Source organism: Zosterops lateralis (genome assembly GCF_965231275.1).
Source record: "Zosterops lateralis genome assembly, chromosome: W".
Lineage (NCBI taxonomy): Eukaryota > Metazoa > Chordata > Aves > Passeriformes > Zosteropidae > Zosterops > Zosterops lateralis.
Window position 1 is genome coordinate 15,647,417 of NC_139801.1, and position 18,372 is coordinate 15,665,788.

The following is an 18,372-nucleotide window of genomic DNA, read 5'->3' on the forward strand; positions in this document are numbered from 1 at the left end:
AAACCCGCGGTAATAACCTGGCTGATTAGGAGGCGAAAAGGGCGGCATTGCTCACGGTGAGCATCCCCGAGGTGATCAGGGAGGAGGACTCCGAAATCCAAATATGTCCCTCAGAAAAGGACATTGAAGTATTCAAAGAGATAGGAGGGGCATTGGAGATGGGAAAGTGGAAATTGCCGGATGGGAGGGAATTGGTCCCGAAAAGTGCAGCCAGAGGGATCCTGAGACGTTTGCATGAACAGACTCACTGGGGAACACGGGAATTGGCTGACCAGTTCTTGAAGTTTTTCAGGTGCAAGGGAATTTTTGAATTGGCAAAACAAGAGGTACAAGGGTGTGTGATTTGCCAGAAGGTGAACTGGTCCAGATCCAGACAAACGGCCTGGGGAGGTCGTCCTCTCTCATATAGGCCGTTTGAAAGGATCCAGGTGGATTTCACTGATTTACCAAAGGTCGGAAGATATAGATACTTATTGGTAATAGTAGACAAATTGACACATTGGGTAGAGGCATACCCAAGGGCAAAAGCTACGCCCCAAACGGTTTCCAAAGTATTATTGGAAGAAATAGTCCCCAGGTATGGAATCGTGGATTGCATAGATTCAGACCAGGGGACTCATTTCACCTCAAAAATCATAAAACAATTAACCGAGGCTTTGGGAATCAGATGGCAATATCACACCCCCTGGCACCCTCAAAGTTTGGGACAAGTGGAGAGAATGAATCAAACCCTAAAATCACAACTGGCAAGACTCATGCTGGAAACGAAAATGTGTTGGGTGAAATGCCTTCCCCTTGCTCTGCTTAATGTGAGAACAATGCCCCACTCCGATACGGGGCTGTCCCCTTTTGAAATGTTGTATGGGATGCCATACAAACATGGAATGCCGGTGGGACATCCCCGAGTCGAGGATGTGCAATTGCAACCTTATCTCATCACTATAAACAAAAATTTACAGGAGCTTCAAAGGCGTGGACTCATTCCCCAAAGTGCCCCTCTCGGATTTGCAATCCATCAGATTCAGCCAGGAGACAAAGTGTTGATCAGAACTTGGAAAGAAATCCCTCTCGCCCCGCAGTGGGAAGGACCGTTCCTGGTGCTGCTAACCACTGACACCGCGGTTCGAACTGCCGAAAAGGGTTGGACTCACTCGTCAAGGGTGAAAAAGATTGAGGACCCAAAAGCCTCGGACTGGAAGGTCACCACTCCTCCAGGAGAACTCAAAATCAAACTCAGGCGTCAACCTAGATGAACAATCAGATAAGTTGCAATACCCCAGACTGTGAATGCTTTCCTTTCATTCATTTTGAATGTGTATACTGTAAACAGGTTTGGGTCACCCATTGTTGGGGAGGGAATCGACCTAGGGGTTTGTGTACTAACTGTCTAATTGAGGAGCAGGAGAACACAAGCCGTCTCTTAACACTTGCCACTCGGGCCAGACTTTTGGAATTAGACTCTCCTGAGTGGTACCAAATTTACAGAAAGGGAATAAGGGGAAAATTGGACGCTAAAGCAGAGGCTTTGGCAATTGAGTGCCGGAGAACCATCAAAGTACCTTGCCGAGGGGACACAATCAAATTATCCCGGTGGGCAACCTACAAAAGAAGGTTTGCCATCAGGACTACACGGGCCCCTGAAGCACACCCTTGCTGCCGAGAAGATGTTTTACCCCGTCGTATGTTCACATATGGGTGAAGGGCAAGGCAGAGGGGTATTTCGGTGGGGAATCCTGACAGTCCTGAGTCTAGTCGTGTGCTGGACCAAGGGGGCCCTTCCAGGGGCGCTCCTGGGGGAGAATCCTCCCGCGAAGTGTGAATGGTGCTTAACAGCTCCAGAAACCGGACAGATAATGGATTGTCCTCTGGAAAGGCAGTTGGGTGATTGTTGGGCCAATGGTGCTCGATTTCACCTTTGTGAATCGGAAAAAAGGGTCCGGTGCCAACACTCAGGGGCAAGTCCTAAGGGCGGACTGTTCAGGGACCCTGCTCACTCACTCATTAGACAGAGGCGCGAACTCGAAATTCCTTACCCGGTGCAAACATGTCAGATATGTAACAAAACTGTATGGGTGGGAGGAAAAAGGCAATCTACCTTCCTTGCCTATTTCAAAGTGAATCCCCTGTGCTATGACAAAACGAAACTGAAAATATGTAACATGGGCGGAAAATTGTATTGGGAAGGGAAGAATCTCAAACACGAGGAAATAGGGTCCTTTAATACTGAACCCATAGTTTTCAACTTATTGCCCCCGGGTGATAATCGCGTGTGTTTGCAGTTTGATCAGACCTTTTGTTTTTCAAGGGACGAGGAGGGGATGGACCCTGAGAGTAAAACGAAGCAGGTAACTTTGGAACTAAGGAGACAGGAAGCTGAGGCCAGAAAGAGGAGGATTGAGCAAGAAAGATTGAAATCGCTCAGTGAACAGTATGAGCAGTTGGAGAAACAATATGGTGATGGGGGATTTCCGGCTCCTAACCAAAACCTCTTCATAGAACTAATGCAGGAAATAGCCACTGAATTAGGACTGACGAATTGTTGGATCTGTGGGGGATTAAAGTCAGCCGAAAGGTGGCCCTGGAAAGGAGAAGGATTAGCCCCGGAACAACTCCTGAAATGGGAGAGTTCAAAAATATAAAAAGACATAAAAAGACCGGAGGGATGGATTTTGGAGAAAAGGATAGTCGGCACTATCTGCATTAGCTGGGAAGGGAAGGAGTTTACCGATCTGGTAGGTTATACTCCTTGCATAAACACCTTAATGGTAAATGATAAGACAAGGGTCTGGCAACCTGAACCACCCTCCGGATATTGGAGTAAAATTCGAGAAAAGGATTGTGAATGGTTTGAGACCATGGGACTTTGTTGGCATAAAAGTCCCGGGGCTAATCCGTTTCAGGCATTAGTGGGTCTGAAAGAGTACTGGGACGAACCAGGCAGAACCAATGTAGGCTGGAAAGCACCAGATGGAATATATTGGATTTGCGGAAAGAAAGCTTACAGGGAACTTCCCAGGAAATGGAAGGGGTCCTGTACCCTAGGCATGATAAGACCCTTTTTCTTTACCTTGCCCAGGGCCAAAAGCAATTTGTTAGGAGCACCTCTCTTTGAAAAGTTGAACCGACAAAGAAGGGAGATAAGGCGAGAGCTACCCGTAGCTGGAGGCAACCAGAAATGGGGGAAGGAGGAGTGGCCCGCAGAAAGAATCATTAAGTATTATGGGCCAGCCACCTGGGCAAACGATGGAAGTTGGGGATATCGGACGCCCATTTACCTCTTGAATAGGTTAATTCGGCTGCAAGCAGTGGTAGAGGTGGTTTCAAACCACACCTCAGATGCCTTGGAACTCCTGGCAAAACAACATTCACAGATGAGGGCTTTTGTGTACCAAAATCGGCTTGCCCTAGATTATCTGTCGGCAGAGGAAGGAGGGGTCTGCAGCAGATTCAATGAATCGGAATGCTGCATTGAGATCGATGACTATGGGGAAACGATCAAAGGGCTAGCCCAAGAAATTAAAAAGGTGGCTCATGTGCCGGTCCAGAAATGGAATTCGATCCTTCAAGCTTCATGGTGGGATCAGCTATTCGGACAGGGGGAATGGTGGAAGAAAGTAGTGTTTTTCATAACATGATCCATTGCAGGCATCATTTTCCTCCCGTGTTTGATCCCTTGTTTCATCCGACTGATTCATTCAGTCGTCCAAGGGATGCAGATATCCTCCCTTCCCATGGATCCAGAGGTAGCACAAGGGAAAACGGTGTCCAAAATAATGAAGCTTGAGGAAGAAAAGGGTAAAGGGAGAGCTGCAGCAGCCCTGAGGAGATTCGAAGAGGGAGAGAAACTTCAACCAGGTAATGAATCCTCTCAGGAGGACTGGGAAGAGTGTGATCTCAATTGGAGTTGAGGTCAAAATAAATAAAGGAGACGAATTTTTAATTTGATGAATTATTAGGCGGGGGACTGTGATAAATTTAGGGTAAAAATTCGTGTATGAAATAATCCGATGTATAATAAGAACAATGTTAATAAAATGTAAAATCCAGTAGGAAGCAAACTGTTCCCCTCCAGCCTGCACGGCTTCAGTTGCGAAACAGGACAAGAATCATCAGACTAGACAAAGACGCTAGCCAGCCTCGATAAGAATCACTTCCTCGCCAATGCAAGGAGAATTCCTTCTTGACGATGATGCAGATTTCATCAACGCCCTGGCACGATATGCAAACTGAAATCAACATAAGACTGACCTGTATAATTGGCATAAGAAAGAACCTTCCCGGAATGGAACAACGGGACTTGACAAGATCCGGGAAGGCCATCGAAAAGAAATTCGGACTATTCAGCCCACCCTGTACACCTGGACTGCCTAAGGGCAGAAAAATCCTATAAAACGGTGGACTGAGAACTGCACGGTGTGGATTTGGGCGTCTTGTACCCTGGTGTGCGGACCCCTATCCACCCGGTGCAGCACTGATATTTTCCTATTTTGTGGTTTCCTCATTTTGCTGGTGTTTGATATTGTGTTATTAATAAATCATCTTTTTATTAATCCGATATTTGCCATTGCATTTATAACAATTTATATATATAGATATTGAACTTTCTTGACTGAGGCCTAACCTGAGGCCTAAATTGGGGCCCAAGGCCTGTGACACAGCAAAAAATTTCTCAGTTAGTTTTGGTGTAGTTAGAATTAGGTATTAAGGTGTTTGGGAAAGATGATAGGGTGTTGAAGGTCATTGAATAGAATTGTTAGCATGCAGGTGTAAGCCACCTTAAGGGTGAACCAAACAATGTATGTTTACATTTTTTCCTCTGCTGTGTGCCAATGAAGATGTGTCTGTATTTGTAAAGTATCTGAAAGAGTATATAACCTGCCCTTTTAGATGAAATAGGGGGACTTTGTAGAATTAACCATATTGGTCGTATCTACGTCTGTCTCAGTCTAACCCTCTCTTATTATCAGGATCCCTGGCTTTTTAATGGCACCCAAACAGGGACCCTTTGCTTTAATGCGTTTGTTCGCTTAAATGCGTTTGTTCACTTTGATGCGTTTGTTTGCTTTGGTGCGTTTGTTTGCTTAAATGCAGAAATTCGTCTAGACGTGTTACGAGAGCTCTCTTTAATTGTGGTGAGAGTTCTTGGGTGGATTCTACCTAGCATGCAGGAAAGAACCCGCACGAGTCCTAGCTTGGATGCGTTAAGGGCTCATTAAGCCTCCTGGCTTGGACCTGAAGCAGAACCGGTTCAAAAGCGGAGCGAGCTGAGACCGGACGGACCGAGCGGAAGGAGCAAGAGGGTTGGAGCCGCGGGCCAGCCATTTGAAAAGTGTCAGTGCTATTCCGTGGCGAGAAGGTAAGCCGCAGTGGGGAAACAGCTCAGAGAAAGTTCAAAGACAAAATGAATGCCGATCTTAACACGGCAGTGCGGGTTCTTTATTATATTCTCTCTATGAGAGATGAAAAACTGAAGAAAAGTGAGTAAGAACAGTCAGCCCTGTGGGCCAAGAAGAAAGGAAAGTTAAGCAGACCGGCACTTGCGTTTAGTTTCAGCAGAGCCCGAGTGGTGGACGAGGAGGGGCCCCGCCCCTTCACACAGCAGCTGCAGCGGAGCGGCCGTGATAGCGACAACAGCCCCGGCGCAGCCCCGCAGCACCAGCGCAGCACTCACCACACGGCAGCAGCCCGGCGCCGGCACTGGTGTGGGCTGTGGGGGGGTGGCGCGGACTGGACGGTGGGGGCTGCCTGGGACAGCGGAATCTGAGCAGTACAAGACGAACAGAGCAAGCACAGAGTTGAAAACTACAAATCCCAGGAGCCCTTGTAGCTGGCACATGCACAAAGAGAGAACCAGGAAGCAAAGCGCAGGCGCAGAACTATGTACTTCTGTTGCAGTGTGCATTTTGGGTTTTCTAAAATGTCTGTCATTTTTTGTTAAGTTTCTGTAAGTGTTCATCCACTCCCACCCTGTTTCCCTTAATGGCTGTAATCAAGTCACATTATAGGCCCGAGCCATCCCTATTGTATGTCTCTGATAGCTTGGCCTAGGCCATTGTATGTTATCTGTGGACACTCCCTGGTACTTGATGGCTGTCGAAGCCAGGTGGCTCTGCCAGGCCTCAGGTAACATCCAAACTCCTTTTTCCCTTACATGTCGAAGTCCAGCCCCCCGGTACCTAAACCTCTCCCCTTCATTTCCATCTGTAACGCCCATGTTGACAAGGGCAAGCCATAACTCTCACAGTCACTCACGCTTTGACCACCTGGGCCTTTGCCCTGAATAAACCCTCCTAAGCAACACCAAGTGTGAGTCCGCTCCATTCTTCCAAGCAAGTTCACGTCTCTGTCTGAAATCTGGACCCAAAGGATTAACTCGTTTGTATGGTATCTGAAGAGCAAGAGCTAGCCGGACAGCCAAGCTCAGAAGGACCATATACTACAAACCCCAGAAACCCTTGCGACAGGAACAGAGCGAGCAAGTTGGAGATCAAGCGGCAAGTTCGCTCCGGGCAAGAGAAACCCCGAGAGAGAGCGAGACAGGACAGCCTCCAGGGAACGGGTCGAGAGAGGACACCCCCGTGGACGGCACCGGGCCAGCACAAACAACACCAGAGTACAAGGCAGAGACGGGAGCGAGGCGGCACGGCCCCGCCTCTCACCCGCGCAGGGGGAGCCAGCCCCGCCTTGCACAGCAACAGTGGCGGCAGGCGGAGCCAGCACAGGCAGGACCGGGGCAGGCGGAGGCAGTGCAAGCAGGGAGGAGGCATGGCCAGGGCGGAGAGTTTCTCTGGAGTGCCACACCCTCAGACCAAATGCCAGGGAGCCTGATCCTGCCCACAAACAACACTGATACAAACACAGCAAACTGTATCCCTTCAGGTACAAAGAAAAGAAAGATAAACACCACTGGTGACAATAGCCCTCGGGTTAAGAGGGACTGCATTCAAGCAAAATAATAATAAACCAATCAGAGTTACAAGTTTTCTGAATTCAAAAGCAAAGATATGAATGTTGCAAAGCAGCTGCATGATCAAAAGCAAAAGACTTATTGTCATGACATAAAAAAGAATTTTTGATTATAGTATTGATGTATTTGGATCCAAGTTGAATTGTGTTTTAGTACTGTATTAACATTAGAAGTGATTTTTATGTGATTTTAAGTTTAAGTTTTTTAAATATAAGTTAAGTTAAAAGTCTTTAAGTAAAGTTAAATTTAAAAGAAGGATTGATAAGGTTTAAGTGATAGATTTATATTTTATAAATTTAAAGTTTTATTGTATATAGGTTTTAAATATATTTTATGTTAAGATAAGTTAAATGAGTTAAAAAAATTAAGTTTTAAGATAAGATAAATAAGTTAAGAAAATAAGTTTTAAGATAATAAGTTAAGTTTTAAGTTAAATAAGTTAAAGTTAAGATAATAAATAAGTTAAAATAAAAAGATAATAAGTAAGATAAGTTGGTAAAATAAGTTAAGTTTAAGATAACAAGTTTTAAATAATAAATATTGTAAATTGTATAATGATATACTTTAGTGTTATGAATAAAATGGGCGGAGATAATATTAATCTCCTTAAAATGCCTTTATTAATCAGCTCTTACAATATTTGCTCGAGGGGTTTTTGGCTGCCCGTGCGCACCGTGGAGGAGGAGGGTCTTTATCAGCTCTGTTGCAGAGAGTTAAGCAGAGCTGGAGAACCCGCCCTCGCTGGGAGTAAACCCAGGGTTCTTAGTTTCTTTTGTTTTCTCCGGGGGTCTCATCTCTGGTTTGGTCCTTTTAACTTACAGCTAGTAAGAAAAACCGGAGAAATCAGCTCCTTTGATACTCCAGGGTCCACACGGCCTAGCATTGGTTTCTGTGCGTTTCAATTTTGCTTAGTTTTATTTTATAAGGGGTTTTTGGTGTTAAACGGGATCCCAAGATGCATTTTGAGGTTCTTTATTTGCATGCGGGGTCGGCCTGGGCGGCAGCGGCTGTGGGTTTTATCCAATATGGCGTTTCGGAGGGGCTGGGCAGCACCAGGGCTGCTAGATGTGGCTGGCGTGGGTTCTCTTTTCTTGGAGCGGGGCGGCGGCCCGGGCGCGCTCGGGGACGCGGCCCTGCGGGCCTGTGGACGCGCTATCCGGCGGCTGGCCACGGGCGGGCTGAGCCACGTGCGGGCTTTGGGGCTTCTCTGCGACTGGGCTTAAGCCGGGCGGGCGGCATGGCGGCTGGAGCCACGCCGGGGAGGCGGCTGCGGGGGTCCGGGATTCCTCGTGCCGGGCTTGGGGGAACGGCCAGCCCCTCTTTCTCTCGCTCCGGCGGCGGCGGCTGCTGCGGGCGGCCGGGGTTTCCCGTGTCGGGCAGGGAGAAGCGGCCGGTTCTGTTCGCTCTCGCCTCACGGCGCCGGCGGGGACGAGCTCTGCCGCAGCGACTCGCTCCGGGAGCGGGGGGGGAGACTGGGGGCGAGGCCCACGCCTCGCCTTTCTTCAAAGTCTTTTCTCTTTGTCTTTGGCGGCGGCAGCGCCGGCTGCTCCTCTGGTCCCTCTCGCTCTGTCTTTGGGGGGGGGGCGCGGTGCCGGGCTTTTTACACAATAAACATCTAAGACATTATTACACTCACTGTATTACAATCAAAGGTTTCAGTTCTCCGAATTTCATTTTATTCATTTAGGATTTTTTTAATGTTTTTTAATTGTTTAAGCATTTTATAATTACTGTTGTTAAAACTTTGTTTCAAAAATGTATTAAAGGATATCACTCTAGATAAAGTTGGGTCCTGGCCAGACCTTGTCTTTAATTAGAGGAGATGTGATCATCAACAAAACTAGATATTTCTGTACCAAAAAACCAAATACAAGTCACTTTGACTTGACAATTTGACCTTATAAATATGACAGCTGGGCCAACTTTTGGAGTGAATTTGGGAGCCTTGCCCGGGAAAGGATACCCAGGTTTTCATTTAAAAAAAAGGTTTTTCAGCTGTTGCAGAATCTGGGACAATAAAACAGCATTTTAATAACTGGCAATTATTCAAATTTACATGTGTTGTTGTTTAACAGTTGTTAACTGTTTGTCATTTGGAAAATTTTTAGTTGTTGTGTGTGAAACTTTTTGTTTGATAGATTTTAGATTTGAAAAAGGGTTGTGCATTTTCAATTCAAAGTACAGTTTTTACTAACCTATGGCAAAGAGCTTGCTTGTGTTTTCACAGATATAAAACACAAGAAAATTCCTGTAATGAATGCAAAAATCATGTTAAAAACAGAATTCCTAACAACTTTAAAGATGAAGAAGTGAACACAGAGAATTGAATAAGTGTCAAGACTGCAACCATCTTTTTGCCTTATGTGCAAGGACTTATAGCTTAGGTTTTCTTTTTTTTTTTTTGTGTTGTATAAATCTGTTTAACCATTTTAATCTACAAACAGTTTTAACAGCTAAAAAGTAACATGGGAAAAATTGTTGTTGCTAATATTCTGTTTCATAACTGGATCAGTTTATTTAGATTTGCTGGTTGGATCAAAAATTTGATCCATTTTGGAATTTTTGTTTTTATTGTCATTATAATTATATTAATTGCTTTACATTGTGTGTTAAAGTGTATGCAAAATGTAATTAGCTATGCCTTTAACTCAGTCTAGGTAGTTCAAAAGAAAAAATGGGGATCTGTTGCTGAATTTCTTAGGGAAAGAAAACATGTTTTATATATATAGATATTGAACTACCTTGACTGAGGCCTAACCTGAGGCCTAAATTGGGGCCCAAGGCCAGTGACACAGCAAAAAAATTTCTCAGTTAGTTGTGGCTTAGTTAGAATTAGGCATTAAGGTGTTTGGGAAAGATAATAGGGTGTTGAAGGTCACTGAATAGAATTGTTAGCATGCAGGTATAAGCCACCTTAAGGGTGAACCAAACAATGTATGTTTACATTTTTTCCTCTGCTGTGTGCCAATGAAGATGTGTCTGTATTTGTAAAGTATCTGAAAGAGTATATAACCTGCCCTTTTAGATGAAATAGGGGGACTTTGTAAAATTAACCATATTGGTCATATCTACGTCTGTCTCAGTCCAACCCTCTCTTATTATCAGGATCCCTGGCTTTTAGACTGTTTTTAACAAGTTTTGAAAGAATTGCAGCCTGTTGAAGCAGGCTTCTGCTTTTTGCCTTAGAGCAGTTTGCTTTATCAGTCTGCTCCTTTAGTTTCAGTGACTGAGTTCGGCAGCAGGCACTGCCACTGCCTAAAGCAAATCCCCTCTTCCCCCTCCTCTTTTTTTTTTTTAATCAACTGAGGCATATCCTGTCATTCTTTTCTTTTATAAACATTTAAATGAACTATCAACATATTTTCTTTCCCCTTCTAGGTGGACTTGTTCTGTCAGAAATCCTTTCTGGTATAACCTTTAATCTTAATAATATCTCTAGATCTTTCCCCAATACATTATTGTTATGAATAAAAATGGGCGGAGAAAATATTAATCTCCATAAACACCTTTATTGATCAGCTCTTTCAATATTTGCCCGAGGGGTTTTTGGCTGCCCGTGGTTGCCGTGGAGGAGGAGGGCCTTATCAGCTCTGCTGCAGGCAATTCAACAGAGCTGGAGAACCTGCCCTCGCTGGGAGTATTCCCAGGGTTCTGCCAGTTCTTTGTTTTCTTCTGTGGTCTCATCTCTGGTTTGGTCTTTTTAACTTACAGCTAGTAAGCAAAACCGGAGAAATTAGCTCTTTTGATCTTTCAGGGTCTACACGGCTTAGAATTGGTTTCTGTGCGTTTCAATTTTGCTTGGTTTTTCATTTTGTGAGGGGTTTTTTGGTGTTAAACTTCATCCCGAGATGCACTTGGAGTCCTTTATTTGCATGCGGGATCAGCCGGGGTGGGCGGTTGGAACCTTTTGCGGCCGCGTGGCAGTTTTGCCACAGCCATGGTGTTTCAGGGGTCTCACGCTGCCTCACAGCGGTGGCACCGTTTGCGGGGGTTTGGGCCGGTTTCTTGTGAGGTGGGGGGTGGAACGTGGCGGGCGTGGATTTTTTTCTTTTGGAACGGTGTCGTCCCTGAATTTCTTGGTTTCAAAGTGTTTGAGTCTTTGCAGCAGTTTCTCACGCTGCTTCATGTAAACAATATGTATTCTTAGAATTTATCTCTATGTTTTGCATTCTTGTTCTCTGAGAGAGAACTTGACTGATGGTCATATTGACCAATGGACTCAGGAGGTTGTAACCTCCTTGGGCCAATCTTGGCCCTCTGTACAAAATGTATATAAGCCTATTGGAGTCAGATAATAAAGAGCTTTCCATGTTTCACCAAGCTGCTGCGTGCTGTCCTCTGTGAAGGTCCACTCCCACGTCACAACGTGTTGCCCCTCTAAAGGCTGGGGTAACATCTGGTGACCCCGAACGTGTGAGAAGAGGGTCTCCAGTGCATCTGGTGACCCCTCCGTGTCTGGACTGCAGCTGAGTCACATCTGGTGACCCCGAACGTGTGAGAAGAGGGTCACCAGTGCATCTGGTGACCCCTCCGTGTCTGGACTGCAGCTGGGTCGCATCTGTTGACCCTTTGTGTCTGAACGGCACATCTGGACACTGTCCGTGTCTGAACGGACTCCTGACGTGGGAGAACAGGTCACGCTGGTGACCTCTGACTGCAAGAGAACTGCACGTCGGTGGACCTGTCTGCCCAGTGAGAGACTGAGCTGCCTGAGGTATCGTGGTAAGAGATAATGATCTCTAAACTCTCCTCAGATGAGGAAACCCTCATGGTGGACCTTTGCCTTGAGGTCCTGCGGAGACAAGAAGTCTCCTTTCCTGGAGATGCTCTCCAGAAACTGTTCTATTATGCTAGAACTCATGGGTTTTTTTGCAGCCTTCAAGAAGTTTTTTCTACAGCAGAGTGGAAGTCTTTGGGCGACTATCTGCTCCAGGTTTTCTATGCAAATCGCAGTGTGAAACTTTTGGAACTCATAGCCACCTGGAGCACGCTGGAGAAAGTGCTGCCTAAAGTACAGCCTTCCAGCTCTGAGGACGGCTCCAGCCTCATCGGGCTGGGTGCGAGGGAAGACGGTGGACTCATCCCTCCTGTCCCAGCTCCGCGGAGACGGGTGGGACAGCCAACTCCCCTTCCTCGGAAACGCAGCAGCATGGCGGGAAGCCTGCCTGCTCTTAGCACAGCTGCTGAGGTGGGCACGGGGTCTCCTGCTGAGCAGAACCCTTTCCCACCCACGCCTCATCGGCGCTGGAGTGTGGAAAAACTCGGGGCTTCTGAGAGCCCCTCGGGATCGGCCCCCCCTCCCAGTCCCGAGCAGCCGCGGAAAAAGCGGCGACAGAGGCGAAAAATCGCCCCCCCCACTTCCCTCCCCCCCCATGTTTTCCCGGCCTTGGAAGCGCCGGGAGCACTCTCGGTTCGGGGGGGGCGGGTGTTTTTTGTGGACTGTCCGCACTGTGGGGCATCGGTGGAATGTTCCGTGCGGCGGGGCGGCGCGGGATCGCGCCATCCCAGGGCGCCGGGCAGGGCGGCCGTTTCCCCCCGCGGCGGGGACTTGCAGGGCACACACAGGTCCCTGCAGTTTGGCGACAGGCCAAGTGCCCTGCTGGAGCGGGGGTGGGGCCCTGCCCAGCCCCCGCGGGACGGGGCGGCCCCAAGGAGTGAAGGGGCCAGCCCAGGGCCACCCCGCACGGCCCCGGGGCGGGAGAAAACCCCCCCGCAGCGGCCGGTGCCGCCGGTCAGAAAGGGCGGGCCGGCCCGGCGCCGCGGGATGCAGCCGGGCGGCATCAGAGCCACAGCCGTGGCTCCGGCTGTGAATGGCAGGCAGGACACGCCCCTCCCAGCGCTGCCATCTCCCCCCGCGCCGAGCAGGAGCAGCGCGGCGGAGGCAGCTGCAGCCGATCTGTCAGTTTTAAAGGGACAGCGCGGCCACAAGCGGCTGTTCCCCCGTTGTAGAGGGTCCTGGGATGCCGGATCTCCCCCAGTCTCGGATCATGTCCCAGCCGAGGCTGATGCTGTGAGCAGCCGTGGGTCAGCACGGCGCCCCCTGCAGGGCAGGGATGGATTCCCCAGCTCTGTGGGTGCGGTGAGAAAATCTCTCACCCCTGTCTCTGTGAAACGCACAGGACAGGATTCAGAGGTGCATGATGCCTCATCTAATGCTCAGGCCAGCAAGACTAATGCTAGGGCCAACAAGAAACAAAGAAAGAGAGTGCAAAAAAGAGGAATCACTCCCTTGTTTCTTTGTGGAAGGTGTGGACGGCCGAATTACATGGCAGATGTTTGCAAGGCAAGCCATGTGAAAGGCCAACCTCTGTCAATAGGGCAGTGGGGTGCAAAGAGGAAGCGTGCTCGGACAGAAGAGTCTTCCCAGTCCCCACAGCCAATGGAGGTTTGTGGGGAAAGTCCAATCCCATACCCACCTCTCCCTGTCAGTGTCCCTGAAGGGACCAGAGTTGTTTAATTTGTGTTTGAGTTTTCTGTTCACAGGACAAAGAGTCGGTGGTGAGAAGGCAGTTGCTCTGAAGTATTGAGCTGCCTGGATTTCACTGGACTGTTGCTCTGATCAAAGATTGTCCTGGAACAATTTGGAACGGACATTGCAATTTTCTCTTTTGCTGTTTAGCAGCTGGAATGGACTGTCTTTCAAGATCCACTCATCGCCCTTCGTGACTTGTTTGGGAGCTGATGGACCAGGATCATCTGGAAATTTCAACCAGTCCTGGGACGTTCCTGTGTTCTGCATCGAAACAGAACTCTGGGGACTGGAGGTTTTTTATAACACATCCAAAAAGCCAATCCTCAATTGTGAATCTGAATGATTGTTTTCTGTGATTCATTTGTATCCTGCAGGTATCACTGGCTGATGAATGTCCAATTCCTTGCACGTTCTGGAATGGGTCATTTTTGCCCCATCTGCCACAAGGCGGCAAAATATTGTTTGAAAAAACAAACAATGAAAATATTATTTTTTTTTGTTTGAGCTAATTATTGCTCGATTTTAGCCGCAAAAATGGCAATCAATCATTTTTGTATGAGCTCATTGCTCGATTGATAATGCAGGCAACAATGCTTGTGAATTTGATGGGTGCAGATTTTTGTAAAATTCATACTCTCAGTATTATGGGAGGAATTTGATTGGAGCTTTGCAAGCAGTGTTTTTCTGCCAAATGCTCTGGAGCCATGAGCTGTTGCGAGTGGCAAGAATCCTTTGGATTTCTTTTTGCGGCCCAAAAAATATTCAGAAATTCAGTGCAAGGGCCCACTGTCTTTACAGACGATTTGGGAGGATGAAGTAGGCCAGTGTTCCTTGGAAGGATGATTTTGAGGGCAAGTTTTGGAAGCCCCTGAGGATGGGCAGCCCATTTGGTTGTTTGGGGCTGCTGTCATGGCAAATCCACAGTTTTCCCAGAAACTTTTTCATTTAGTCACGGATTCAAATTCTGTGGTCGACATGGCACACAGATGGGTTGTTTAATTTAAAGGGAGTCAGCAATGTTGTTTGTTCCATTTGCTGAAGAACCTTTTGTTGTGCCACAGAGGCCTGGTTCTTCAAAAACAAAAACGGGGAATGCAGGGTGAAACCCCGCAAATTCAATTGGCAAAGGCTTTGCATGCCATGGAGCACCTTATAGGTGCCACAGAATTTCACTAACCCTGCAATGTGAAAAGCAAGAAACCGTGACCGAATGAAGGTCAACAGAGGAGGAACCACTGGTCCTCCCATGGGAACAGAAATTGAACTGTAGTTCATTTTCTTTTTTCCTTTTTTCTTTTTTTAAGGTAAAAAGAGCGAGATGTCATCCCTGAATTTCTTGGTTTCAAAGTGTTTGAGTCTTTGCAGCAGTTTCTCACGCTGCTTCATGCAAACAATATGTATTCTTAGAATTTATCTCTATGTTTTGCATTCTTGTTCTCTGAGAGAGAACTTGACTGATGGTCATATTGACCAATGGAGTCAGGAGGTTGTAACCTCCTTGGGCCAATCTTGGCCCTCTGTACAAAATGTATATAAGCCTATTGGAGTCAGATAATAAAGAGCTTTCCATGTTTCACCAAGCTGCTGCCTGCTGTCCTCTGTCAAGGTCCACTCCCACGTCACAATGTGTTGCCCCTCTAAAGACACGGGGTAACAGAACGGGGCGGCGGTCTGGCGGGCTTTGGGTTCCCCCACGCCGGTTCTCGGGCTGGAGAGGGGCTTCTCCGCGGCTGTGGGCGGCCGGGGCTCTTCTCGGCTCCGGCACAGGGAACGGCTGGGGGCTGGGGCTGCTCTTCCCCTCTAGTTTCGGCGGGGGTGTCGGCAGCTTCTGGGTCGGCGGCTGACTGTGGGGGGTCGGGGCGGGAGGCTTTGCAGGCTTTGGGTTTTCCCCCGCCAGCTCCCAGCCGCGGACGGGGCTGGGGAGGGGCTTCTCCGCGCCGAACCGGGGGGGTGGCCGGCTTTTTTTCTCTTCCGCTCTGTCGGCGGCAGAGCCGGCGGCTCCGCTGGTTCTTCCCGCTCCGTCTCCGACCTGGGGTGGGGGGGGCGCAGTGCCGGGCGTCTTTGAAGGGAACGGGTTCTTTTTGTTTTTAAGGTGGTCTGAGGGGTAAGGTGCTACAGAGGTGGCTTTTCACTGTTACATTACAGGATAAACATTTTAAATTTCATTTTTATAAATTCCCTCCTCTTTTCTTTTGATCAGGTTTTTTAACCTGCATCAACTTATTTATGGTAATAATTTTTGATTGTTTTTGGGGTTTAACTTTACTTGTTCAAGTTTGGACTTTGCTCATATCAATCACAGCTTGGCTTTGTTTTGTCATTTTTTTGTTTAATTTTGGGGGCTTTCTTTGAGGTGCTTTTGGTGTTAAAAGGAATCTGAATTTGGGCTACATTTTTGACTACTAGGGACTGTTTGTAGCTTATTTTTTTTATCAAACTAATAACCAAATTCTTACTAAGAGGTTTTCCTAGCTAAAATCATTCTCTTATAGAGCACTCTCCAGTTAAGCTTTGCTCAAAGGTGGCAGTATTTTTTATGACTAATTGTTTTTTCTCATCCTGACAGGTTGAGAGTTGCGGATCAGCAAAGCAAGTGTGGTTTGGGTTGATATAAACTCCTATTGAGGACTTTGAGTTCTTCTCATCATTGATGAGGGAATGCCTCTCTGAACCAGCTCCTCTCATGGGTTTACTTATTATTCAGACTATCATGAGTCTTTCCAAGAGTCCAGTGTGAACCTGTCTCTTTTTTTTTTTTTGGTCTCACCTGGCCTTGCCTCTTGGTTCTAGGAGCTCTCCGGGTTCAGTTTCTAGAGTTTTTCTCTTGCACTTTCACACTTGGCTGTTAACTTTTAGGTAGCCTTTTTGGGTTGTGCTCTATGAGAGATTTTTAAATTTTGTAGTAATTTTCCCAATAATTTATACTAATTCAAAACAACAAACAATCCCACAGCTCTTGTGATTGATATACGCTTTCAGTCACAACATTACAACAATAACAACAACAAGCTTTTAACAACAATATCACAACCACTAATACAAACAGTAAAAAAACTTCTTGTATGCAATATGTAGTTGTTTTTTTTCTCACTGAGTTTCTGGGTGTTTTTTTGAAAGTTATTTTTGAAGAGTTTGAATATGAGACAACAGTCTATGGGGGATGATGTTTTGAAAGGTCTGTGCTGGGCAGGATGTTTGGAGGTGGTGTTGCTGGTCCTTTCACTCTGGTCTTTAGCAGCACCTGGAAAGGACTTATATTTTGGGGTTAATGGGGTAAGGGGAGACGTTTGGGGATTTTTGGATTTTGGTTTTCTTTCTTGGTAACCTCCTGGGTTAGAGGGCTAACAAGAATGGAAGTTTAAACATTTCTTAAGGGAAGCTCTTATGTTAAATTGGGGCCAGGTTTTAATTTACAGAAGAGCTAGAGGCAAACAGACAGCTGAGCCAATTTAGCTGTGTTTTCTCTATTAATTTGGTTTATACAATTTTGAAACTCATACATTTTATGACTTTTCAAGTTTCATCATCTTTTTCATTTAATATACTTTCTAATATATTTTTTTCTCTTTTGATTGCCTCATCAAATGATACTTTTTGGCAATCTTTTTTTGAGGTGCCCTATTCCTTCACAATAGAAACACTTCCGAGTTTCCCCTTGTCTTTTTGGGGTCACCCAAGGTAGTAGATTATTTCTTTGCCCTCTGACTGGCTTCCTATCCTCTCGGTGGGGTGAACTCTGGTTAGATACACTTTCTCTAGCCACAGCTACCATGATTTTTCCCTTCGTGATGGTTTTTTCTTCTTCCCTTCTTAAATAGACTTTTAAGGCTTCCCTTAACAAGTCATTTATTCCTCTATCTTGCCAGTCTTCCATCTTTTCTAATTTTCTTCTAATATCTGGCCAGGACTTTGTAACAAACTGTGTTTTAAGTAACACCTGGCCTTCAGGGCTTTCTGGGTCAATATTAGAATATCTTCGGAAATTTTGTTTTATTCTGCTCAGCCAAGTGGCTGGGGTCTCATCCTTTCCTTGCATACTATCAAATGCAAATTTTGAGTTATTGCTTCTGGGGACTGACTCTTTAATTCCTTTGTTTATCAAATTTCGATAATCATCCATATTTCTCCTGTCTTCTTCCCTATTTGGATTCCACTTTGGATCACTTACTGGCAGTTTATGTTCACCTGAGGGCCCTATTCTATTCTCCCTTTCCCAGATCCGTATCCCTGCTGTTCGAATCATCCTTATCTCCTCGGGGCTAAATAAAATTCTGAATATAGAATTTATTTCCCCCCACGTGAAGGTATTGGGACCCAGGAACTGATCTACCTGTTCAGCCACCCCCACTGGATCTTCTACTAAGTTTCCTAGTTCCTTTTTGAAGTTCCTGACCTCTGAGGCTATCAGAGGGGCATTTACAAATCCCACCCCTCCAGCAACTCCGCCCATTGGAACCTCTCTCAAGGGAAAAAGCTTAGCTTTTGATCTTGTGTTATAAGAATGTCCCTCTGGATTATTTTCAGGGGGACGCTCTATGCTTGGGGTGGGCAAATTCGGTTCCCAGTTTGCAGGTGGGGCTGGAACCATGGATGGCAAGGGAGAAAAATCATAGCTACTGTTAGGGGAAACTGGGGGTATTTCTGTTGTATAGAAGGGGTTAGTACTGGATGGGGGGAGACTCACTGGAGGGCTGGTTAGGGAGGGGGCAAAGGTATTGGTAGAGGGAGGAATAGGGGAATTAGTTTGAGGGATTTGAGGGTGGCTTGGGGCTGAAGGTAGGGGGGAAACAGGGGTTACAGTTTGGGGAAGTCGGAAGGGGTTTCCAGGGGGAACTTGGGGCATATCTGGATATGCAGGAGGGGGAGGTAAGTAACTAAGTGGATCCCAGATGGGGCCATTCTCTTCTTTATCACTTTTTTCTTTTTTCCCCTG